Here is a 26,590-nt window from a genome sequence, read left to right on the forward strand (position 1 = left end):
TTATGTTCGTCAGAGTTATGGTGTAGAAAAGAGCAGGACTGGTTTATTATATTTTACTACGTGGGTAATACATTTCCTTAATTTAAAGATATATACAATTAAATTTTGTCGGGAGGTATAATTTTCTGCATGTATTCATGGAAACAACAACACAAAAACTGATGTCCTTAATGAGAACAACCAACCTTAAAATAATACATATTTTACACACAAACACTAACTGAAAAGAAAACAAAGTAGATATAAATAAATATTATTGGTTTCAACACATTCATTTGGGAACGTACATACATACATACATACATACAGGGGCCCCGAGTGGCCGAGTGGTCTAAAGCGCTCTCCGTTACGGATCACTGCCATCTCACATCTGTCTGCGTGGGTTCGAATCTTGGATTCGGCTAATGTAGGTATATGAGAAAGCTTGCCAGTAGCTTCTCATGGGTCGATGGTTCGTTCCGGGGTTTTCCCAGGTTCTTCCTCCACCATTAATACTGGCCGCCATGTATAGCCTATCTTGTGCTGAAAAATGGCGTTAAACCCCACAACAACAACAGCAACAACATCATACATACATATCGCTCAGGTGGCCTAGTGGTTAGAGCATCCGTCTCGGATGCGGTAGGTCGTGGGTTTGATCATACAAAAGACTTATAAAAATGGTACTAACAGGCGCTCAGCATTAAGAGGTTAGTGTTAGGACTGGTCGGCCCCAGTGTCAGCATGATGTGGGACATCATGCTACATGTCTGCGGCACGATGCCCCAGTGCTAGGCACCACTATAAACTGCCACACTGCAGACATCGTAGCGATATGACTGATTTTTTTAAAGCTACGTTAAAAAATCTAAGTCACACACACACACACACACACACATACACACACACAAATACATATATAATATGCACATAGGAGAGTTTTACTAAACGAAGATTGGAAAACAATATAAACGGATGACAAAGAAATGAAATGTACAAAATTATTACTGTACACGCTCACATATTATAGTTTAATATATGAAAACATTACATAGTGAGGGAAGTCAATTTTTTATATAAAAAATTGCATATATGTCGCGATTTACTACGTGTTACTAAGCGTCTCTCGGTGCTTTGTCCGAAAACAGTATGGCGGCAGCCGGGCACAATGATGTTATGGTCTATTTTTAGTACAAGGTAGAATTAAGTACAAGCATATGCATACGATGCATTCAGCAAAGGTTGGTAAGCCAACACCATTTGCGTTTTTTGAGGGAACCAATGCCAGCGAATGAAGTGTTATATTTATTCTTTTCACTGGCATACAAGTCGTTTGATTCAGGATTTTTAAAATTTCGGGGTTTTGTAAACATTGTCGATCACAGGAAAATCGTAATACAATACACTATGCATTCTTGATTTGTCATATGGACATACCCTCTTTTACACAAGGAGCTAATAAGGTAATACCGGACAAGTCGACGCTAAGCTAGCTATAGTTTGATAATGGGAGCTGATGGTGGTATTCGTAGATGAATTCATACAAAGTTTGACATAGTCTTACCTTAGAAAATAATCGGGTAGTAGTGGACAGGGTTATGCTAATATTTGATCTGGGTTCACTACAGAAGCTAATGTGGAGATAATGGATGTAAGCATACTACGCTTGCCATAGTTCTACCCAGGAAGCTGATGGGGCCATATCGGATGCATTCATGCTAAACTTGCCATGGTTTTAAACTAGAAGCTACAGTAGTCATAGTTAACGTATGAACGCTACGCTTGCTAGGGTTTCATCCTAGAGTCTAATATGGCCACGCTGTTACTCTAGGAGCTAATGTGGTTTAAAGGATGGAGTTATACCATGGCTCTGCCCAGGAAACTAATATTGTAATAGTGCTTGCCATATGTGGTGTAACTTCAACATTTTCCCCCTCCCCCGTAAAAAGTCCTCAATACTTCGCTCCTCCCAGTGTAACAAAACTTGGAATTCCTAAACTTCATTGAAAGCATCTCCCCGCATTGCAAGGTGCAGTAGGGGTGGGGGTGCTTTAACACTGCTTGCTGTGGTTACATTCCCTGGAAGTGTATCATGCTAAACATACGATAGGCATTATCCTGGGAGTTTTTAACAGCGGGGTGCTGTTTTGCCATAATTATTGGTACTCAGCCTGGAATACTTCACAGGGATTTGCTTTGGGTGTATCCAACATAATATTGTTAATTAAATATAATTCCTCTACCAAAAGTTGGCCATATGTGCCATGTCAAATAATTCAATGCTGCGGGCTTATAATCTAAAACAGGTAGTTTCTAAAACGGGCAGTTATTGGGGATATCAATATAGGTATTGTTAATATTAATAGCCAATATGATCATCACTACAACTACCACTATCACCACTACGACCACCACCTTCATCGTCAGATTGACATCTTGTTATATGACGGAATCAGCAGTGGTACGAGTGTGGGTGAAGAAGAAAGTTTGCTAAATTAATTTAAAGACTATATATAAAATTATTAGAAGAAGAAATAAGCTAAATAAGGAAAATAAGACAAAGGTTTTCAACCACATAATAAGTGCAGTTCAACAGCCGAATGCCACATGCCCAAGATCCGAAAATTTGTCTTTAACGTACCTTTGTCGAGTTATCAATTTACTCGAAGACTTAGTGAAAGACGAGCTTAATATTAATTGGCAAACCTTATAAAATACCAATTTAAAACAAAATAAATAATATAAATAAATTCCTTTTTAGATATATTGAGAAAAGCGATGACATGTTTAATTCGTTTATAGCAAACAGTCTGGGGACCTTGAGGGTTACACAAGAAGCAAATTTCGTCACGCGTGAAAACAACCACACATTAACCTGAAGCAGTGTTTTCTTGTTATTCTTTCTCTAAGCAGTGCAGTATAGGATACGCTGGATGAAGAAATCTTGTGAGAAGAAAAGTTAAACTCAACATTTTACAGTAAGTAGATTTGTATACGTTATTGATATATACAATTTATATATTATTTAAAAATATTTATGTGAAATCTTAATATTTGCAATATATTTCTTAAAAGGACGAATGATTTTCGAATGAGATGACTCAATGCCTAGAGGGAGACAGTACGTGCAGTGTGTATGGTCTACAAAGCGGGTTTCAGTTAATAATAAGCGTCAAAGTTAACTAATTTGAATCTATTTCTGTTGTTTTGTACCGGCAGTTTGTGTTGTTTTTATTCAGTTTACTTCGAGCATACATGTTGAACAACGATTTTAAAACGTGTTCAGTCATGTTGATGTCATCAATGAAAACTAATTTTCAGCGCAGAAAGAGAACTACTACTACTACTAATAATAATAATAATGATAATAACAATAATAATGTGACAAATAATTTCATCTAATTAGGATTCCTTAATTGTCATAAATTTACATGTCGCCCATAGGTTGCCCTACTTCAGATTCCTGATTACTTATTCCTTAAAATTCTATGAGCCATGGTTGCTCATTAGTTTGGGTCTTAGCTTGCCGGCCTAGCTACCAGAAAGATACGGGCTTGACTCGTATGTAAACCATGCTTGGTCGACCTATGTAGTATTCCTGGTCAGGGTTCTTTATTGTAGCTGCCTCGGTACAATGCAGTCCCTCATGTACATATGTACCGCTAACACTAAAACACAGCCTACATCAGATATTATCTTAACGTGTAATGACTTGTTCTTACAAAATTTTTGTTCAATGAAGGCACTTGTTTTTAAATGTGACCGCAAGTTATGGGGAAAATATATTATTCCTTAAAGCGATGTTCATACCTGTGATTCTGCCTTTCATTCTTCGGTTTTATTAGACTTGGTGCACAGGAATGCAAATAGGTTATATAGTGCCGAGAAATTTGGAGTTGACTAGCATATGACCCTCTGCATAACTGACAAGCCATGCTCTCTGTCTGTCTGTGGTTTGTGTCTGTGTTCGCTTGGAGAAGGTCCGACAACAGTCTCCACTTCGATTAATAGTCACAGCTTTAGCTAAACATACATGTCATATTACTTAGATATATCACTGAATGGAATATATAAAAAGTAACAATAATATATATTATATAGGTCCTGGCGATTTTATTATATAGTATTTTTTATAGAGTATGTTCGAGTCCGTAACTCAGATTTTTATGTCTATGGAACACGCATACAATAATAATGACAAGTAGAGCGACAGACATGAACAAATGGAGATATAAAAAATCCACAAAACAAAAGACTGAAAAATGACATATTTATAGGAGGAAGACACAGTTGGCGGGAACACAAACGTTATACAACCCATTTTATTTAATGCGTGTTATTAAGTGTAAGAGACAGGAAAGTTAACTTTAAGCTCATTAGTATACACAAAGGCGCTATATCATTGCTGCTTGTTATTTTCAACCAAAAAACGAATGTCACAAATATGTGATACATGTAGACACCACACAGTTGTTTGTCATACATACCTTTTTGTACGAGGTTAGAAAGGGCATCTCTTCTCTGTTACATTCTATCTATCTATCTATCTATCTATCTATCTATCTATATATCTATCTATCACGCTCCTTTTCTTTCTTCCTGTCTTTCTTTCTTTCTCTCAGGAGTGAGTGAGTGATTAATGAAACAAATGAAACACTATCCTGGAACCCTTCCATGTGTCATGTCGTGCCCGTTTTCTTACAGTGAGGAAGAAAACATGCCTTTATGTACTTAAAGTGACATGATATAGAACAACAAACTGATCAGAAATATTTTGGATGAATTTGGAAATGACGACGACGACGACGACGACGAAGATAATGATAATGATGATGATGTAAAGTAGGAGGATGAGGATGACCACTGTGTGTGTGTGCATGCACAGCAAGAGATTTGTTGAAAGCTCGTGGGACTTGGTGCAGAACAAGATTCAATGCTCCAGGGACGATGAAATCATCTTTTATCACAATCTTGATATATAATCATCGTGAAATAAGTTTTCCTTTATCCCGTGGCTGTCCGTCCTCGAATGCAAAGTCACGTACACAATAGGGGAGGTTTTAATAATCCACTTGCTGTAGGGTAAAGCTCTGAGACAGCTATTTTTATGTAGTTAACTTTCTATGCTGATCATTTGTTTGTTGTCGCCTCCAGGTGAAATACAAATACATTGTGTATACATGTTTATTGCTCAACTTTAATTTAGAACAAAAAGCTTGATAAAAATTAATAAAAACTTATACTATATAATCATGCACAGTTCACTTTACTTCGAAATACAAATTATCATAGATTAGGTTACTTACTAAAGAGTAGCTAGTAGTAAATGGGGGCACCCTAGCGTCAAGGGGAATTAGCATTACAAGACCCCTTGGGCAACTCTAGCGTCAAGGGAAAATTAACATGGAGAAAAATCGTGGGTCAGATTAGCGTCAAGGGAAATTAACATGGAGAAAAATCGGGGGTCACTCTAGCGACAAGGGGAATTTAACATGGAACTATAGTGTGGGTCTGTCTAGCGACAAGGGGAAATTAACATGGGAATAGAGTTTGGGTTTGTCTAGGGACAAGGGGAATTGAATATGGGATTTTTTTTTTAAATTTAAATTTAAATTTAAATTTAAAAAAAGGGGTAGGCAATGGAAAGGCTATCTCTTTTCGAGAAATATGGCTGGCCCTGAAAAGGGCCTTTGGGTTTATGTTAATATTAATATTAACATAGATGGCATCTGTCACATCTTCTTCTTCTTCTTAAACTCCTTCTAACTGCCGGTCCATACACAAGTACCCTCTTGAGACATCCTTGTCTTTCTATGTAAACTCTCCTCATCCATTGACTAGTATCTGTCCTATCAACAACAGTCCACTTGGACCTGACATACATGAGCATGTCCGTCCTAAACATCATGGAAGACACAAGGGTGGATGACTCAACTGTGGTCCACATCTTGAAGCGACGAGAATAGGTGAATCAATGCAGTGAACTGCGCTTATTCATAGGTACAGGAAGGATTGAAACGGATTGAATTCATTCACCAATCCGAACACGCGTTACAAAATTCAGTCAGCTCGCATCCAATCCGAAGAGAGCAGTCTGTGACGTCACGTGGTCTATATAGATTCGTTAGCGCTTGTGTGCAGTCAATCTATGCGACAGTGATTCAACATGACGGAAACTCAGAAAACGATCCATTGGGGTGCACCAGCAGGGGAGACTGCCCAAGGGAACCCGGACTTACTTTCAGAAGAGGTACATTGGGATTTTGTGGATTTTCTTACCTCGCAAGAATTTGTTCCTGAACCTTCGTTACCTTCTTCATTACCGCAAGTGGAGAATTTTAGACAGAGACAGAAAGAAGAATTGGAGAAATTTATGCAACGACAAAAGGAAGCGGAACAAGCTTTTCTCCTACAGCAACAGCAACAGCAACAAGAAGAGGTAAGAATAAAACAACAGCAACAACAGCAAGAAGAAGTAGCAGCAAAGAAACAAGAGGGTGAAAATCAAACGGCTACGGTACTGTTGGACATTTTAGCGGAGATAAGAAGTCTGAAACAAATGTATCAGACTTCTTTATCACAACCGAAGAGAATACGACCTTCCCGAGCTAAACACGCCAACCCTGTGACTAAGCCTATCGTACCACCCTTAGTGATTTCAACCCAATCATCAGAAGTAGGCCTTGGCCGTGGCAAAGGCTTAAGGCAGTTAAAGTTGATTGGTTAAACTCACCCCTACACCAAAATAAAAAGGCCCTTTTCAGGGCCACCCACATTTCTCGAAAAGAAATACAATTTCAATTTGCCAATAACTCAAAAATAAACCCCACCCATTTTACCCTTATAGTACGTGTCTGTGTATGAGTGCGTGAGTGTAGCTTCTTATTTTAAAATCAAAACTCAAAGACACTTACCTTATATCATTCATGTATTCTTTTATCCATTTTTTACAATCCAATTCACAGCACAACACTTTAATTAAAAGTTCATTGACTTCTTCTTTCTCCTTGTTTAGTCTCTCTGTTTTTTGAATTTCTTCACCGTTTTTTCCTCATTTTCTTCCCTTCTTCTTTTCTTCTCCTGTTTCTTTGCTTCTTTTAAATAGAATTGTCTTCTTTCTTCCTCTGAAGAATCCCTCTCTTCTTTCGAAGAATCAATCTCTTCTTCTGAAGAATCCTTCTTTTCTTCTGACTCCTCTTGTTTCTTTTTTGGGCAATCTGGAGACCAATGTCCTTTTTCTTTACAATAATAACAGGTATCTTGACTTTTGTCTTTTTTAGCCCCTGCTTTTTTTTCTTTTTTGACGGTCTGGACACTCTGAAGACCAATGCCCTTTCTTCTGACAGATATAGCAAGTATCCTGACTCTTATCTCGAAAGGAAGGAGAGTAGTCTGTCGGCTGGTCTGAAGAGAATTTTCTAATGACTCCTCGCAAAGCTCTGACGAAACGTTCGATTTGGCTAGTCTCTTCCATTGTTCTCCTCGGTTTGAGAGTGAAATGAATAGTGAAAGGACAAGACACACCCGTTTTATATACGCTGGTTTGCCATGACTATAAATTAGTCTATGGTGTTTGAACTTGAGTCATTTGACGTTTTGCACTCAAGATGAAACGATCCTATTCATTTGAGAAGAAAGAAGAAGAAGAAAGTAAGAGGCAGAAACGTGATCTATCGCCTCGTACCAGGGCTGAAATCTTGGCACAAATTCATGCCAGTGATTTTGAAGAGGACATGAGTGAACCAGAATCAGAACCCTCTAAACCAAGTTCACCACCCTTAGTCAACCCTGAAAAGTACTATTCCATTCGAGAGACGGAAAAGCGCTCCTCTAGAAAAGTTAGAACCACGGCTTACACCTACACGGTGAAGTTTAAAGATTTCAAGGCCGACGTACCCTTGGAGAAAGCAGAAGGGTTTATCACCGAGATGTGGGATTCTTTGCTCACCGCACTCAAGCGACAATGTCAACCCAAAGAAGACGATCGCTTGACACTATCCATAGATCACGACGGTTTGAAATCCCCTGTTTGGATCGAGTTTAGCAGACCCGCAGAACTAACCCCTTCCAAAATCATGGACAAGATTCAACACGTACAAAAATCTAATGACCAGTTTGACATCACCGATGGTAAAGCCACACTGAAAATGGCCCACGTCTCTCCTCCTCAAGGGACAGGACGCAAAAAGATGTTATTGGTGGACAACCTTCGCAACACGAAAACAAGTCTCGTCCGAATTCACAACCCTCAAGACCAGATGTGTTTAGCCCGTGCCATCGTGGTGGGACGAACCTATGCCAACAAGAACGACACGGTAGAATGGAAAAGAACCTGGAAAACTATTCAACAATCCGATCGAGCCAAACAACGAAATGAAGCAGAACTCCTGTTACAACAAGCCGGACTGTCCAAAGACACACCCTGTGGCATTCCTGAGATGCAAAAATTGCAAGATGCCCTAGCTCCACGCTACACCTTGAAAGTGCACCCTCAAGAAATGCGTGGAACTCTGTTGTTTCGAGGCCAAGATTTTAAGGACGGAAAATACATTCATGTCTATTATCACGATGAACATTTCGATACCATTACCAGTATCACTGGATTCCTGGGATACAGTTATTATTGTGAGAAATGTGATTATGGTTATAACAATCGAGAGCAACACAAGTCTTGTGGATGGAAATGCCCAGGATGTTTGGCCCCTCCACCCTGTCTGAGCGAAGAACCAGTGCCTTGTTCAACTTGTCTGCGCACGTTTGTCAGCCCTACCTGTTACCAGCAACATTTGAAAACACAAGGTTCACAGAAGAAATGTGCTTGTCAGCTCCTGAGATTGTGCCCTACGTGTGGACAAGGCATACGTACCAATAGTACCAAGGCACACGTATGTCGAGGAAAGAAAAAATGTCACATTTGTCACCACATCGTGGACTTGGAACACGAATGTTACGTGCAAAAATACCAACCCCCACCAGAGGAAGAGGACGGTCACAAGAAGAAAGGCAATTTCATCTTTTTCGATTTCGAATGCATGCAAGAGACCTGCATTCACATTCCTAATTTCTGCGTGGCTCATCGAGCGTGCGAGAAGTGCATTCAAGAACCAATCTTCAGTCATTGCCCTCACTGCAGCAAGATTCCTGGCGGACGTGAAAAAATCTTTCGAGGACCAAACACGTTAGCCGATTTTGCCCAATGGGTCTTAGACCCCATCGACAAGACATGGAGCAAAGAGGACATCGAACGTTACGGAGATTGTCATCGTCATGCCACGGTGATGGCTCACAATTTCTCCGGATACGATGGACAGTTTCTTCTCAGATACTATACGGAACAAGGCACCGAACGTCCTAAAGTCACTTTGAACGGAGCCAAAATCATTTTCATGCAAGTGGGACAAGTACAGTTTAGAGATTCGATGAGTTACTTGGCCATGCCTTTGAGTCGAATGCCTAAAACATTTGGAATGACAGAAATGGCTAAAGGGTACTTTCCACAATTTTTCAATACGGAAGCCAATCAACATGCCGTTCTACCCCATTTACCTGAGGTTCACTATTACGACCCCGACAACATGCGTACCGAACAACGAGAAGCTTTCTACGCTTGGTACCAGGCTCATGCCTCTGACCCCTTCCACTTTCAGGAAGAAATGTTAAAGTATTGTCGTTCCGACGTGGACATTTTACGACGTTGCTGTGGAAAATTTCGAGAACTATTCATGGAACACGGAGGGGTCGATCCTTTGAAAGAAGCTTGCACCATTGCCAAAGCGTGTTCCTTAGTGTACCGCCAACGATTCATGCCTGAAAACACCGTGGCTGTCATCAGTCCTTAAACGACCAACTATGTCAAGCGTCAATACTCGGTCAAAGCCCTACGTTGGTTACATTACTTGTGCGACAAGGAAGACAAATGGATTCAGCATGCCCGCAACGGAGGAGGCGAAAAGACCATCGGAACATATTCGGTAGATGGCTGGGACTTAGAAAACCCCAAGATCGTGTACGAGTTTAACGGTTGCTTATTTCACGGATGTCCCATCTGTTACCCTGACCGTGGCACTAAAATCAGTTTTTGCAACGAACCATGGAAGACTTGTACCAGGACACTTGTCAGCGACGCCTAAAGTTAGAACAGCAAGGATACCAAGTGGTGGAAATGTGGGAACACGAGTACGATCACCGTTTGAAAACCGATCCCGAGTTTAAACGCCTCGTGGAAAGTTACCAGTTCATGGACCCGCTGAACCCGAGGGATAGTTTGTACGGAGGAAGGACCAATGCCACCTGTTTGCTGTACCAAGCCGACGAAGAGAAAGGAGAAGAAATCAAATACTTGGACGTGTGTTCGCTGTATCCCTACGTGTGCAAATATTGTCGCTTTCCTGTAGGGCACCCGCAATTGTTCACGGAACACATTGACCTGAAAAACATTCGACAATACGAAGGCTTGATCAAGTGTAAAGTTTTGCCTCCCACGAACCTATACCATCCCGTCTTACCTCACCATTGTCAAGGCAAACTGATGTTTCCCTTGTGCCGTACTTGTGCCGAAACGTGCAACCAGGACCAACCTTGCCATCACAGCCAGGAAGAACGTGCCTTGACGGGAACCTGGGTCAGCGTGGAATTGTTCAAAGCTCTGGACATGGGATACCAACTGTTAGAAGTGTACGAAATTTGCCACTTTCCCAGGACACAACAGTACCACAAGGGTGACCCTACTCAGAAAGGCATTTTCGTCGACTACGTGGATGCCTTTTTGAAACTGAAACAAGAAGCCAGCGGCTATCCTTCCTGGTGTCACACTTCCGAAGACCAAATACAATTCAAAGAGAAATACTACGCACAAGAAGGCATCTCTTTAGACCACATCGAAAAAAACGAAGGCAGGCGATCGTTTGCCAAAGTGATGTGAAATTGCTTGTGGGGTAAAATGGCACAACGACCGTGTTTACCCAAGACGGAATATTTGACAGAACCTTCCCGCTACTTCCAGATGATTCACGACAAAACCAAATACATGAAACACGTGGACGTCGTTCGAGAGGATTTGATCTTGGTCAATTACGAAGAAGATCTGGACTTTGTACAAGACGACCCTTTTGGAAATGTCATCATTGCGGCTTACGTGACAGCTCATGCTCGCTTAAAATTGTACGAAGCTTTAGAACTGTTAGAAGAACGCGTCCTGTACTTTGACACGGACAGTTGCATTTACATCCATCACCCGATTCAACAGCACCCTGACATCGAAGGAGACCGTTTAGGAGCCTGGACAGACGAGCATCCCGACGACAAGATTCTAAGTTTCGTCAGTGGTGGTCCCAAAAATTACGGCTACGAATACCGGGACAAACAACGAGAAGTGCACACGACGTGCAAAGTGAAAGGACTGACTCTGAATCATCGTACCAGTCGAGTGGTCAACTTTGGGGTATTGAAAGAAGCTTTGCAATCGGGAGAGGATGGAAACTTTAAAGTGACCACTTATCAACCGAACAAGATTGTACGTTTACCCACTCACCACATCGTCAGTCGGCCCCTGGAAAAAATCTATCAAATCGTGTACCAGAAGCGAGTGAGACTTCCCAATCACTTTACGTTGCCGTACGGTCACATCGATATTGGTCAGCATATAAAAAGGGACAACGTCCAAGACCAATAGTTCATTGTTCATTGAAGTAACTTACCATGTCGTTGACGAAGAAGAAACCAGATTGGTTAGGAGTCAAATGTTGGACATCACCGAGACCAGGGTTTTGAGGCTTGGACACAAGAGGTGGCCCAGTATGCACGAGAGTTATTCAAGGAAAAAAGTTACTTTTCAACCTGTGTTAGTGACGGTGCCAGAAGAACCCGTCACCCAGGACAGGACTGTCGTGGACAGGCCTGAAAGACCCTTTCGGGAGGACACTTGTGTGACCTTACCCCCTACTATAGAACTGGTTAGAACTTTACCCAAAACATGTGGTTGTTGTACAGACACTTGTTTTTTATTCCACGTTCATGTGCCTTTTATTCTTGTACTTAAGCCTTTGGCTTTTATGTATTTTTGTCTTTCGTATTCATGTTTGAAAAAAACATTCAATAAACGTGTTCTGAAAAAGTATATAAACTCTTGTCTTGTTTGTTTTTTCGTGTCACAAGTGACATTCCTCACACCATGGCTACCTCTACTGTCTCTGCTCCCTCTTCCTCTACTGTCAAAGTCATCGACGAACACTTAGATCGTGCCAGTTGGGAGGCTTTGTATCTTCGCCATCCCTTTGACATGCTCATTGCTGGACCTAGCGGTTCTGGCAAAACTGAATTCGTCAAACGTTTGATCGAACATAAACATCATTTGATCGATCGGCCCCCTCAACGGATCGTGTGGTGTTACAAAGAGTGGCAATCGGCGTACAGCCTCTTGCGAGAAAGTCAAGGCGATTCCATCGTGTTTGTGGAAGGCATTCCTAAAGAAGACGACGGCATCGTCTCTGACTCCCGTCAAACCCATTTGGTCATTTTCGACGACATGTTAGGAGAAGACGAAGAAGAAATTAAACTGTGGTTCACGCGCAAAGGGCATCACCGTAATGCCAGTGTCGTTTACATCACCCAAAATTTGTTTCAACAAAGTAAAGCCCATCGCACCATCAGTCTCAATGCGCATTACGTGGTCTTGTTTAAAAGCCCTCGAGATAAATCGCAAGTGCAAGTCTTAGCGAAACAGTTAGGAACGCCTTGGCTGACTCAGGCGTACAAGGCCACTCAAATGCCACACGCCTATTTACTCGTCGATTTGAAACCTACGAACCCCGAGGATTAGCGATTTCGTACCCACTTGTTTCACCACTGGTGCCAAGACGGAGGGCCTGTCCTGTACACGTCTCCGTCCTCGACTTCATTTCACTCCCCATAAAAAAATCTATAAAAACCTCAGACCCTTTTTCGTCTGTCTCACACAGTGCGAACATGACGTCCCTTCAGTCGCATCTTCCCGTCAAATTGATTCGTGCCTTGTATGGCATCAGTCTAGAAAAAAATCCACAAACACGAGCTCGTGTCTTAGAAGCTAGTCTCAAAGAAGTCTTACGATGGTTCACGGTGACGGCACGTCAATTACTCCAAGGAATCATTCAGATTCCTCATCAAACCAAACGCTTTTTTGATCGAAACAAAGTCGCTTTGGTCCAACTGGCCGATCCCCGCATCGACACTCAAACCAAAAAACAAATCATTTTGAAACCTGGAGGGAGCGGTACTCTTGGAGGGGTCATCATTCGCTCACTCTTAAGATGGGATCCTAATGCCCCCAAAGTTATACCCAAGACAAAAGTCAAACGAAGCCCCAAGAAGAAAAAGACCAGGTCCCCAAGGAGAACTTCTCCAGTGGCAGGACCCTCCTCTGACCAGACACCACCACCACCCCCGAAAAAGAAAAGAAGCCCCCAGAAAAAGAAAAGTCCACAGAAAACTAGTCGCAAGAGAGGCACTTCGGCCAGGACGCAACCTTACACTCGCAAACCACGACCTGCCACGGAGGTGACTGCGTCTCCGGCAGCTTCACGTTTGTCCACTTCTCCGTTAATGACACCCAGAAATGAAGAGTACTTGGAGACGTTGATCACACCAAGAACTTCTCCGTTGATGACCCCCAAAAGAACTTCCCCAGTGGCAGGACCTTCCAATTTAGTGGCAGTGGCTGCTGCTCACAAAGTACCTTCTCCCAAAATCAAAGTTCAAGAAAGATCGGGCATGTTACAAAGTTTACTGGATTTGTCCAAGCAAGAACTGGCTCGATTTAGTCCGTTACGTACCCCTGCACGACGTGTCATGCCTGTCCTGAAACTAATACGACGTAACGACAATCAGTGGCGACGCGTTCCAGTATAAAAAAGGCCTGTGACCAAGTCGGGGTATCAGTGTTTTTTGGTGCTCCTGAAGACTCAAAGATGTCACCCTCCAGAAAACCCCAAGGAAAGAAAAGGAAAGGACTGCCACCACGTTTAGCCAAACATGGGGACATGTTATCTGTCCTGTCCAAAGCTTCTCCACCCCTACGAAAAAAACTCATTCAAACAGCCTCCAAAGAGGTCATCGATACCGTGTGCGAATGTTGTTTGAACGTTTTGAAAGGCACGATCCCTTTGTCCAAACACCAGAAACAATGCTTAAGCAAGCATCGTCACGTTCTTCGCCAAATGGTTCGAAAGAAAATTCCCATTCGTCAAAAAAGGAAGATGTTAGTGCAACGTGGAGGTATTTTACCTCTCTTGTTAGGCCCCATACTGAAAGGAGTCTTGGGAACCATGTTGGGAGGACTGGTGGGAGCAAGATAAAAAGGCCTCGGAAGTTCCAAGATCTCAGAATCGACCCCTGACAACCCCATGGAAGGACGAAAACTAGCTTTAGTACCTTACAAACGATGGATGGAATACCATCGGTGGCAAGAACAACACACCCCGCATTTACCTCCCAATCCCCATTTGAGCGAGATGTCCCAGTTACAACACGAATTGCAGTCCTTGATGGATCGCCAAGATTTGTCCGAAACAGAAAAATCGCAAAAGTACGGTCAACTCTTGCAAGGACTGCAACTCTTTCACCAGAAAGCTTTAGACGAAACAGCTCTACCCACTCTGAAAGATTTTAAGACCTTGATGAAAAGTCCAGCACCATCACCAGTACCAGTACCAGTACCAGTACCACCAGTACCCGTGACCAAGACAGAAAAAGGAGAAGAAGAGGAAGGGTTTCAAACTCCACCAGAAAAAGTACGCAAGTTAACAACACCACCTACCTCCAGAATTGGATGGATTAAAAAGATGATGGCCACCCCTTCTTCCTCACAAGAGAAAAAGAAAGTGAAGACAGAAGTGAAGACAGAAGTGAAACAAGAACCGATATCCCCCGCTCAGACATCCTTCTCCTCTTCGACACCTATTGCTAGCCGCACACGCAAAGCATTGCAATCCAAGAAAATACCCCAAGAGAAAAAGAGTAGCATCCTCCAAGAGTGGGTGTCTTATTAACACACCAACCAACACAAAAAAATGGAAAAAGTCTTAGCCAGCATTTACTACGATCCCTCCCATCCTGCAGGTTACGCAGGAGTTCAAAAATTGTATCGTGCTGCCAAAACGCGACTGAAAAGTCTCCGTTTACCTCAAGTGCAACGATGGTTACAAGAACAAGCTACCTACACTTTACACAAACCCATTCGACGCAAGTTTGCCAGAAGTCGCACCCGAGTGGAAGGCATCGATCATCAATGGCATGCCGATTTAGCCGATGTCTCTCATTTGGCCAGCTACAATCGTGGCTACAAATATTTGTTTTGTGTCATCGACGTCTTTTCCAAATTTGCCTGGGTCGTGCCCTTGACTTCCAAATCGAGCAGCGAGTTAGTGCGAGCCCTGCAACGGGTGTTGAAACAAAGCGGTCGTCACCCTCTTCGATGGCAAACGGACAAAGGCACCGAATTTCTGAACCAAGCTTTCCAAAAAGAATTAAAGAAACGTGACATTCATTTTTTTACCACCGAGAATCCCGAAACTAAAGCCAGCATCGTGGAACGTTTTCAACGCACTTTGAAAGAACGCATGTGGAAATATTTTACGCATCACCACACTCTGAAGTACATCGACATCTTACCGCACCTGGTGCAAGCGTACAACCATTCTTACCATCGAAGCATCGGACGTGCCCCGCAAGACGTGACTCCCGACAACGAAGTGTTGGTGTTTGAGCGCCTGTTTGGTACGTCCCCGACGAGGGCTGTCCCCAAGAAAAGTGGAGAGTTGGCCGTAGGAGATTGGGTGCGCATTGGCAAAACCAAACGCACTTTCGACAAAGGTTACTTACCTAACTGGACGACCGAATTGTTTCGCGTCACTGGACGAGTGCATGGCCGTCATCCTGCCGTCTATAAATTGGAAGACATGAACGGAGAAGTGCTCAAAGGAACGTTTTATTTGCCCGAGTTACAACGTGTCACCAAAAAAGAAGACGACGTGTACGACATCGAAAGCATTCTCGAACGCAGAACCCGTAAAGTGGGCAAACGACGTGTCAAAGAAGTCAAAGTACGTTGGAAAGGATATCCACCCAGTTTTGATTCTTGGATCGACGCTTCGCAAGTCATCGACTATAAAAAGAAGAAGTGACCATCATGCCCTTTCACACAGCAGACGCAGCTACGTCGACCACTCCTCCTTCACCTAGTTCTTCTGTGCAAGATTTACAAAAACAACCCTTGTGGGTGTGGTGTGGAGAACGTGTGCCTAAAACGCAAATCGTCTTTTTCTGCCAAATCTTCGTGGTATATTGTGTCATCGGGGCAGCCATCGCCAATTTGAGTTTGCAACAAGCAGACAAACAATTGTGGACCATTTTATTGAGCAGTTGCATCGGTTACCTGCTTCCTAATCCCTCCCTGAAATTCACCTCGAACGGGAACCCCGGGAACCTTGTGTCCAGTGCCAGTGCCAGTCACCACTTCAATCACAACCAGAACCCCATTTTAGACGGAGACACGCCTCTGACGTCCAGTAACCCCTCGGACAGCCACAGAACTCTGGAATTATGAGTCACCAAAACCAATTTTACTTAACTTTACCCAGTGACAGTTCCATGGAGGTGTTTCCCAATAACACGTTGTGCTGTTACACGGCCAAATTACCTCAGGCCATCCAGTTAGATCACGAAGCCCATTGGGAAGTGGCTTTAGTAGAAATGATTCACCCGACCCAAGTCCTCAATGTCCTTCCCAATCAAAATTTTTTTGATGTCGAAGTTCATGACGAGCAAATGCAACAGTGGATGGATAGCAATGTCAAATATGACAAGAAAACCCGTACACAAAAGTACACCACCTATCACTTGTTCATTCCCCCAGGCTATTATTTTAGTGGTCAACATTTGGTCAGCACCATAACCTCCAGGTTAAATGTCGTGTTTCTGAAAGCTTTGGAGCATGTCAACAAAAATGTCACCATGGAGTACCACAAAGCAGCTCGTCGCTTCTTGATGAAATTTGAACGGAGTAAAATCCTGTCCATTTTATTTTGTCCTGAATTGTATGACATGTTGGGCGGAGACATGGACATGAGAAAGACCATGATCAAGAAAAACGAATTACCCATCGTTTACGACAACGAGTCTTTTAGCAAGTTATTTCGTGCCCCGGTAGAACTGAACAAAGGACTGAATTTGATGTTCGTGTATTCCGATGTGGTGGAGTACAACGTGGTGGGACACACCTCCGTACCGTTACTGCGTGTCATTCCTTTCAAAGTGGATTCTGCCACGAACACTGACGAGGAAGGTGGAAACACTTACCACGTCCACCGCGAATTTGTCCATCCTCACTATTTGCCTGTCAGTAAGTCGTATTTGGACACGGTCAACATTGCTATAAAAGGAGATCTGGGACAAAATATTCCATTCACCAAAGGAAAGGTCACGGTGAAACTCCATTTTCGAAAACGGTTCTCTCACGACTCTTAAGTCATGTATCCAGTGTACCGAGGGGTTGCTCAACAGCGAGGACACGGCTTAGGAGATATGTTAAAATCGGCCTTTCGTTCGGTGGCCCCGGTGTTGAAACCGATGGTGACACGCGGATTGCACGCCTTGAAAGATGCGGCACTGACTCAAGGCAAAGAATTTCTCCAAAATGTCATCATCGACAAACAAAACCCTGAAGAAGCCTTCATGAGGGCAGGCAAAAATGTCTTGCTGCAAACGGGCAGAGACATTTTAGGCCAACGAGAGACACCTATAAATGCCCTGCACGCTACCGAGTCAGGCATTCAGCAAGGACAAGGCAGAAAGAGACGACGCAGAAAACACCCTTTCACCAGACTTCAAGCTAGAAAGGCCAAGAAAAGAAGAACCGTTCGAGACTTAGACGTTTTCGATTATTGAGAAAAGAGACCAAAAAAAATGATGCACCGAGAATCTTGCGCTTGTTCCAAGACGGAACTGGATCTGTTTGCCATGCCCCCCACGATGATGACGATGCAAGAATCCCAGTGGGTGGAATTTCACCCCGTCTCCTCACTGACCGATTCCGCTCCCATCGAGTTTGAAATCAAAGGACAGCCCGAAGATTACGTCGATCTGAATAGCAGTTACTTGTACCTGAAAGTCAAAATTCTAGATAAGACTGGAGGTGCTATAGACGATGAAGCAGTAGCTCCCGTCAACAATTTCATGCATTCCTTGTTCAGTGGAGTGGACTTGTATTTGAATAACAAACTGGTCAGTAGCAGCATGGATACTTACCCTTATCGTGCCTACCTGGAAAATCTCTTGACGTACGGAATAGATGCCAAGAACACTCATCTCAATGCCTGTGTGGTATGGGAAGCTGACGAACCTACCAAGTTTGAAATATTGGAAACTGATGAAAAGGAAGACAACAATGATGGACTTGTAGAACGAAGAAAGAGAATCACGGGAGCCGACACAAGTTTAGAACTGATGGATCGTTTGCATTTGGACATGTTGTTGCAAGAAAAGTATTTGCTGAACGGGGTGGATGTCCGCCTGAGACTGAATCGTAGGAGTGCCGCTTTCCATTTGATGGCTGATAGTGACGGTTACAAAACCAAAATCCTAGAAGCCAGACTCTACGTACGCCGTGTGGAAGTGTTACCTAAAGTGGGAAACGACATCAGTCAGACGTTGAGCAGAACGACCGCCAAGTATCCCATACGACGCGTGGAAGTGAAAACCTTCACCATTCCCAAGGGACAGCGATCCATGATCGAAGATCATCTGTTCCAAGGACAGTTACCCAAACGTTTGATCGTTGGTATCGTCGAGAATACAGCCTTCAACGGAGCTGCCGAAAAAAATCCTTTCTACTTTCAACACTTTGGCGTGTCCAAAATCGAAGTCAGTCGCGATGGCAAGACCTTGTGTACCCGACCTTTCGAACCTGACTTTACCAAGAAGAATTACTTGAGATCGTACTTGTCCCTGTACGAAGCCACCGGACAGTTAGGAACCAATACCAGTCACGGTATTACGTACGAGGATTATGCAGGAGGCTACGCTTTGTGGGCTTTCGATTTCACTCCAGACCAAGGCAGCGACGAGGGACATTTCCACCCTATAAAATCCGGCCAGATTCGTGTGGAAATTCAGTTTAAAGACCGAGACCCTGATGAAACGGTGAACGTCATCCTGTATGCAGAATTCGATAATACCATAGAAATCAACAGTTTGAGAGAAGTCATCCTAGATTACTAGAAACCATGGAAGACTGTTATCCCTCTTTACCTAGTGGATAAACTTTTAGTGTTGCATTGTTGTTAAAAAATGTTAGAGTTGTTGTTTAGTGTTAAGTGATTTTTGAATAAAAAATGTTGTGTTTTGAAAAAATTGTTTGATGTTATATTGTTGGATTATTGTTAAAAATGTTAGAGTTGTTGTTTAGTGTTAAGTGATTTTTGAATAAAAAATGTTGTGTTTTGAAAAAAATGCCTTTGTCTTTTGTTTAGCTATAAGAATGTTGGATTGATGCTCTTTCATTTCTTACTATCCCTCTCATGACACTCACTAAACGTTGCGACTCAAAAACCGTGTGGGGGATGTTTTCCTTCACGTCCGCGCTTTGACTTTAAGAACCGGGTTGTTTCCAGTCTAACCATCCATTGTCGACTCATCCTCCTAAGAAGATGTGCTCCAAACTAGCTAAACTCAACGAAGCCTACGTGAATTTGCATAGGGTCAGACACAGTCTGATACCGAAGCCAGAAGAAATAGAGAATGTGAGAATGTTAAAAATCACTGAAGACCTGATAGAAGAGCTCTTCAGAGAAGAAATGAACAGGGAAAAAGAAGAATGGACAGAGAAGTACAGACTTCAGAGACAGCAGCAACAACAACAACAAGAGCAGCACCAGCAGCCTGAAGCTGACAGAGGCTTTGTCGATTGTCGTATCGACACCAAAGAGTTCTTCTTCTCTTTCCGAAGAAGCAGACCTATCGCCAGAAAGTCTATCCTCAGAGGACATCGCATTCTTAGAAACTAAAAAAGAATGCCATAGCAAACCAAAAAAAACCCAGCCCTTTTCAGGGCTACCCAATACTCTAGAAAAGAAATAACAATCGATTTGCCAATGTGCATAGGTAGAGTAGTGTGAAAATAAACACTAACTCTTTTTTAAAAAAAATGTGAGGGTGTGTGTTTGTGTTTGTAAGTGGTTAAGTAAGTTGGTATGGATAGTAGATTAAAATGATGTCTTTTTTTTTTTTTGGTGTTTGAGGTGTAAATTTGGGGTTAGATTGGATTGCTTTGCGTATGTGGATAGTCTATTGAAGTGATTTATAAAAAAATTTAAAATAGTGATGGGTAGCATAAAAAAGTGAGTGAGTGTTTCTTTTAGGTCGGCGCGTTGTTTTATGGTCATGATCTAGGTAAGATCAATTTTATGTTTTTAGGGGATGTTTTCGTTCACGTCCGCGCTTTCACTATAAATTGAAACTCGTTCGGCAGTCCAGCTACCCTTGTTGATTGATCAACACCAAAAATGAACACGAGACTGGAGAAACTGTTGGAACTTCATGTGCATCTGGAATATGCCAGGCGCATATTAAATGAACTGGCCGCGGAAGCCATTGTGGAGGAGGGAAGGATAAGAGAGGAGGAGGAAAGAAGAAACAAAGAAGAGGAGGAGAGAAGATATAAAGAAGAAGAGGAAAGAAGATACAAAGAGGAGGAGAGAAGATACAAAGAAGAGGAGGAGGAGGAAAAGGAGAGAAGAAGAAGAAATTTCAGAATCCCAGAGAGCGAAAATTGGGATTCTGAAGCGACATATCCTGCCTCTGCTCTCTCCCCCAAAAAGGTAAAAAGTAACTGGGGGACAAGATGTGTATGTGGCGCTAGGCCTGGAAGGTGCCACCATTAACCAGGTGTCCATGAAGTTCCAAAAAAAAAAACAAAAAAAAAACAGCCCTTTTCAGGGCTACCCAATACTCTAGAAACGAAATAACGATCGATTTGCCAATGTGCGTAGGTAGAGTAGTGTGATTATAAACACTAACTCTTTTTTAAGATAGTGTGAGGGTATGTGTTTGTGTGTTGGTGCTTGTAAGAGCTCAGGTATGTTTGTGGGAATAGTAGATTATGGGTTTCTTTATTGTTTCTTAGCGTAGGTGAAGAGTATAGTTAGGGTTCTGTAAGCGCTCACGTACGATTGTGTGGATAGTAGATTATGGATTAGTTTATTGTTCTTAGCGTATGTGTTTGTGTGTTTGTGTTTGTGTGTTTGTGTTTGTGTTTGTACCCGCTCACGTACGATTGTGTGAATAGTAGATTATGGATTTGTTTATTGTTCTTAGCGTATGTGAAGAGTATAGTTTGGGTTTTGTAAGCGCTCACGTAAGATTGTGTGGATAGTAGATTATGGATTTTGTTTATTGTTTCTTAGCGTATGTGGAGAGTATAGTTTGGGTTTTTATTATATGAAATGAGAAAGTATAGTTTGGGTTTTATTATATGAAATGAAAAAGTAGGGGGATGTTTTCCTTCACGTTCGCGCGTTGTTTGGTCATGATCTAGGTAAGATCAATTTTACGTTTTAGGGGGATGTTTTCCTTCACGTACGCGCTTTAAGTATAAGAACCCATATTATTCGTCGTTCAAACCATTCTGCAAAGAATAAAAAAAGAAGATGGCTTCTAACCAAATGGACAAAATACAAACATTACAAGACGTTTTAGACAACTTAGGAATGATGGAGCAGATTAATAAGACTGGTTGAAGACCATTATTCCTATAGTCCCCATCGTGTAAAGATGGAAATTAATAACTTAAAAAAGGTAAAGGACAAGATTAGTGGTGTCATGAAAGAGATAAAGGAGGAGAAGGAGGATGAAGAGGAAAGTATAAGAATAAGCAAATGGAACGAAAAGATTGAAAAAGAAGAAGAAAATGAGAAGAGGAAGAAAGAAGAGGAGGAAGAGAAGAAGAAAGAAGAGCAGGAGAAAAAGAAAGAGAAGAAGAGAAAGAGTGTTGGAGATAAAATAAGAACTTGGTGGAGAAAAAGAAGAAATTAGAAGCAGAAGAAGAAGAAAACCCAAAGGCCCTTTTCAGGGCCAGCCATATTTCTCGAAAAGAGATAGCCTTTCCATTGCCTACCCCTTTTTAAATTTAAATTTAAATTTAAATTTTAAAAAAAAATCCCATATTCAATTCCCCTTGTCCCTAGACAAACCCAAACTCTATTCCCATGTTAATTTCCCCTTGTCGCTAGACAGACCCACACTATAGTTCCATGTTAAATTCCCCTTGTCGCTAGAGTGACCCCCGATTTTTCTCCATGTTAATTTCCCTTGACGCTAATCTGACCCACGATTTTTCTCCATGTTAATTTTCCCTTGACGCTAGAGTTGCCCAAGGGGTCTTGTAATGCTAATTCCCCTTGACGCTAGGGTGCCCCCATTTACTACTGTAGCTTATAGAAAAAATGTACACGTCACATCAGGCACATAAAAAATAAATGAAACTGTAAATGGTCGTAAATCGTCTATGTGTATTACTTGTTATTATCTTGTAACCGATACAGGTGTTTTGTCCTTCGGCCAAACATTATTATTCCATTACCAGGCAAAGCCTCCATACAAAAAATCACACACACACACACACACACACACACACACACTGCAATACAACTTTATTAGAGTTTAGTGATGAACTCTTTTATTACGGGGATACGGTGTTGGGAAGATATTTTTCAACACGAAAAATTAGCCAAGTTCTAAAAGCAAACATCATAATATAAAATATTCGCGAGCCTTTATGACATCATGAATTAGTTTCGTGAAAAATGCCTTCCCTAATTTCGTCACAAAGGAATACTCAGTTTATTTTTAGGTATAGGTGTTCAGTAATTTGTGATATAAATATTGCTTTGTAGTATGTGTTTCAACTGTGATTTGCAATGCATGGCATGAAGTATTAATATTCGGCAGAGGATGCTTTTTGGTATATATATATATATATATATATATATATATATATATATATATATATATATATATATATATATATATATATATATACCTGACTGTAGTATTTGCGTGTTTAAGAACCTTTCTGTTTGTAACAACTGTTGTGTTGAAGTACTCGGATATGGGGGAAATGTAAACAATCAAAATTGGTCTGAACCTGGCAAAAACACGTTACTTCAGTTTCGTCAGAACGATATCGAGTAAATATTTTATATGTTGATGCGTCATTTGGAACCAAACTAAACCAAGCTCCACCAGAGCCTTGAAATTCTCCAAGCTATTGCGTCAAAGCTCTGCTCATCGCACGATGAATACAGTCAGTGTATTCGTTATGCGTGTACACTTTCGTCACTAGTGACATTCTGAGAGTCAAGGCTAGTTCAACTGTCGCCGAATGAATAGACTGATTCGACTGTTTTGTTTGTGGTTGTGGGTGGGGTGGGGGTAACATAAGGTCAAAAATTATTTTCAATCAGACTCGACGCCCTATCAAAGATATTTTGTTGCCCAAATGCCATATTATTTAGCCAAAATACATACTATTTGTTTGTAACCAAAAATCACCTTACGTTAGCCACAACATTCTAAGAAGCCATTTAAGTGATCATTATTCTTGTGCACACTATTCCAGTCTGCGCCATTTTGCGCTGCCCAATCTGTCGGTATCACTCTTGTGCAATTTATCTATATTGAACTACGGCGTTGAGTGCTATTTAAGGCTATTATCACCGTCTGATTAAATGGTGCTCTGCACGATGATATCATTTTACTCATGTTGGAATGCAACATCTTTGAAATTATCTTTGTAAATAAATATGAATATATATACTAATAATGTATTTTCTCATTCAAAAATAATTGGGACTATCGACTTCTTACTTGGAACAATAATTTATGCAAGACTTTACATGGTGATTTAAATCACTCATGTTTAGAATTGATAGTATCCTGCTGATAGAAAGGGTCAGAGGCAACAATTTACTAAGGTAGAAGATACGTTGCTTGATTTTGCGCGATCTTCAATCTGATTAAAATCACATCTCCACCGTTATACATGAACATCTGACCGTGACTCCTTATGGGTCATGTTCTGGTAACCTATATTATTACCATGATCACTAATTGTATCTGCCAGTCAGATAAAGTCTTATATATTCGCGTTTGGAGAATGAGCAGTGTGGATGAAGAGCTTCAATGTGCACCGAACGATATGATTCACATTCAGATTTTTGAAAGCTGCATTTCCATTGGTTAGTTCAAAGGTCACCAGAACATGACCCCTAAACGGCCGTCGTCATTGGAGATCTGATTTTGATCAGACTGTGCGATCTTCGACATTTTGCATTATCGTATTAAAAGGTTAAAATAAAGGTAGAATACGTATCATTAAAGAGAAAATACAAAATTATTAAAAATATCTTTTTAATTAAAGATACTTAAATATTACATTAAATTATATTATTTTTGCTTCTTGTTATTGGAATAAGAATCTGCTTCTTTTTAAAATCGCTCTGCGCAATTTTCGATTGTCTAATATTTGTATGTACAAGTTGAATTGGAAGCCATGCTTGTTTCATAAAACTGATTTATACTTTAAAGGGTAGTAACTGTTAGGATATTGCCTTGTATTTTTCAATCCTTTGTCTTAGTCTGAAATACATCCAATTCTTATGTTTCTAAGCAAGGTCGTTGGCCGTCCTAGCTCCGCTTCATAATGCAGTTGGAATATTTAAATTAAAGAAATAAAATGTAAAATATCGTGATTTAGTCGATGTATTGAAAAAATAAGTGACAATTCCATAATTGATGTCAGATTTCAAAAACTGACCTGGCGTGCTTCTTAATCGTGCCATATTAGTTGTTTGAACACCCCCGATATCAGAGATATTCCACAAATGATTAAAGAAATCCTAATCTAATACAACCAAACTATAGCTTGCACATAAAACCATTAAACTTTTTGTTACTACCGTTTAGTATCTCGAAATGATGACCCAGTGATACTGACCACATTGTGACATGCAATTCTGACAAATCAGTTTAATTCTTAATTGGGTGGTATTACTAGCAACCGATGTGAAATACCTTTGCGATGATGTGCATAACAACGTGTACTAGGGTTAGCAAAATTAGCATTCAGGGTTCATGTCTTTGTTCAATTACAAAACCAGTCAGCTGAATGTGCAATACCACTACAACCAAGGCCATCACAGATCTGTCAAACTGTAACAACCTTAAAATCCAAGATTAAAAGGCACGTTAGGGTTTTTGGAGAGTCTACACAGCTGGTGTGTTACAACTATCATTACAGCTACGAAGCAGTGGTAGGACGTGTTGACAAAATGATGGATGTATTTCTTTATGCACAATAACACAGATCTGGCAGATGAAAGCTTTTCAACGTTAAATGAAAGCGTCATGTCTTATATGATACGTATGTATTTCAGTACTTTACTCAATTTCAAAACAGCATATCCACTACATCCATTTCAACTGTTCAAGATATTTCAAGAGCGTTATTAAATGATAAGTTTAGGATAACAAGTTTATGTTCCATATAAAACCATTGCTGGATACAAAACAGTTTTGTAGTTTCAAAAAAATGATTCACCACTGCTGTAACACAACCTTTGAAAAATAATGATTGTTGCAGCTGATAAAATGGTCTTTAACAATTTGTCAGACGATATACAAATAAATTAAAACATTATGTGAGTAAAAACTATATAGTCAAGAAGGATAACCAGGTGTAATCAGCCATTACAGATCTCACTTTTACTTTCACTTGTCTCAGATAGCCATTATATACACTATCATGCAGAAAGTAAATTAAAATTGAAGTCATCTTGACACCTCTTCCATTTAAATATCTATTGGCAATCTTTTAGCTGTATTTGTGAACATCTAATATATTTAATATTTAAATTAGCAACTTTTAATTGACACATTTGATTAGTATTGTGATGGCATATTGTGAAAACACCTACCTACATACACATCCACCTACCAACGCACCGTGCTTACTATCGCCTTACCTACGCACCTACTGTAATAGGGCTTAATCTACATTAAAGGATACAAGCGAACATTCCCAACAACATTTTGCAGTATATGAAAATAACTTAAGAATATAACTTGACTTCCAGATGCTGACAGGTCTTTGTCTATTGAAAAGATTTTATTATTCGTCTGGATTTGATGCTTGTCATTATATCATCAACGTTCCAGAAGTTACAGAAGGCGGTAACAATCATTACAACTTGGAAACTACCTGTCTCCCGTACGACACAATTACTTCACATCTAACGTCTCAATAAGAAACTTATAAATACAGTATGATATTTTCAATCCTTTACGATAACATCACTAAAGTGGAAAAAAATGACGTAGCTTCTAATGCAGCTTATTAAATGTAATAATTGTTACACCAGAAATTCACAATAGTTTTGATATTCTGCAAAACGATAGAGAAACTGATTCATAAATGCTACTCAGTCCATCGTTAGAAGCAAGTATGCCTACAGTTCAAAGACTACACAATGTGTTTCTTTTCCCTAAAGACTGCAAATTAAGGTAAACATTTAATGAACAACAT

At 40.9% G+C, this 26,590-nt stretch overlaps 1 protein-coding gene across 2 annotated transcripts in view; it reads left to right on the forward strand.

The window, feature by feature from the left end:
• Positions 1–2,700: 2,700 nt before the first annotated feature.
• LOC149799991 (uncharacterized) overlaps positions 2,701–26,590 on the forward strand; it is an 86,168-nt gene continuing 62,278 nt past the window's right edge. Inside the window, exons 1-2 of one of the 2 annotated variants that reach the window (XR_016421301.1) lie at positions 2,701–2,957; positions 4,684–5,300. The gene's annotated coding sequence lies outside the window, so the exon portion shown is untranslated. Of the gene's footprint in view, positions 2,958–4,683; positions 5,301–26,590 lie in introns of those variants that run through there. The other variant, XM_089959524.1, reaches the window with a different exon arrangement.

This window comes from Sinohyriopsis cumingii, chromosome 5, assembly GCF_028554795.1.
Source record: "Sinohyriopsis cumingii isolate HCF-2022 chromosome 5, ASM2855479v2, whole genome shotgun sequence".
Lineage (NCBI taxonomy): Eukaryota > Metazoa > Mollusca > Bivalvia > Unionida > Unionidae > Sinohyriopsis > Sinohyriopsis cumingii.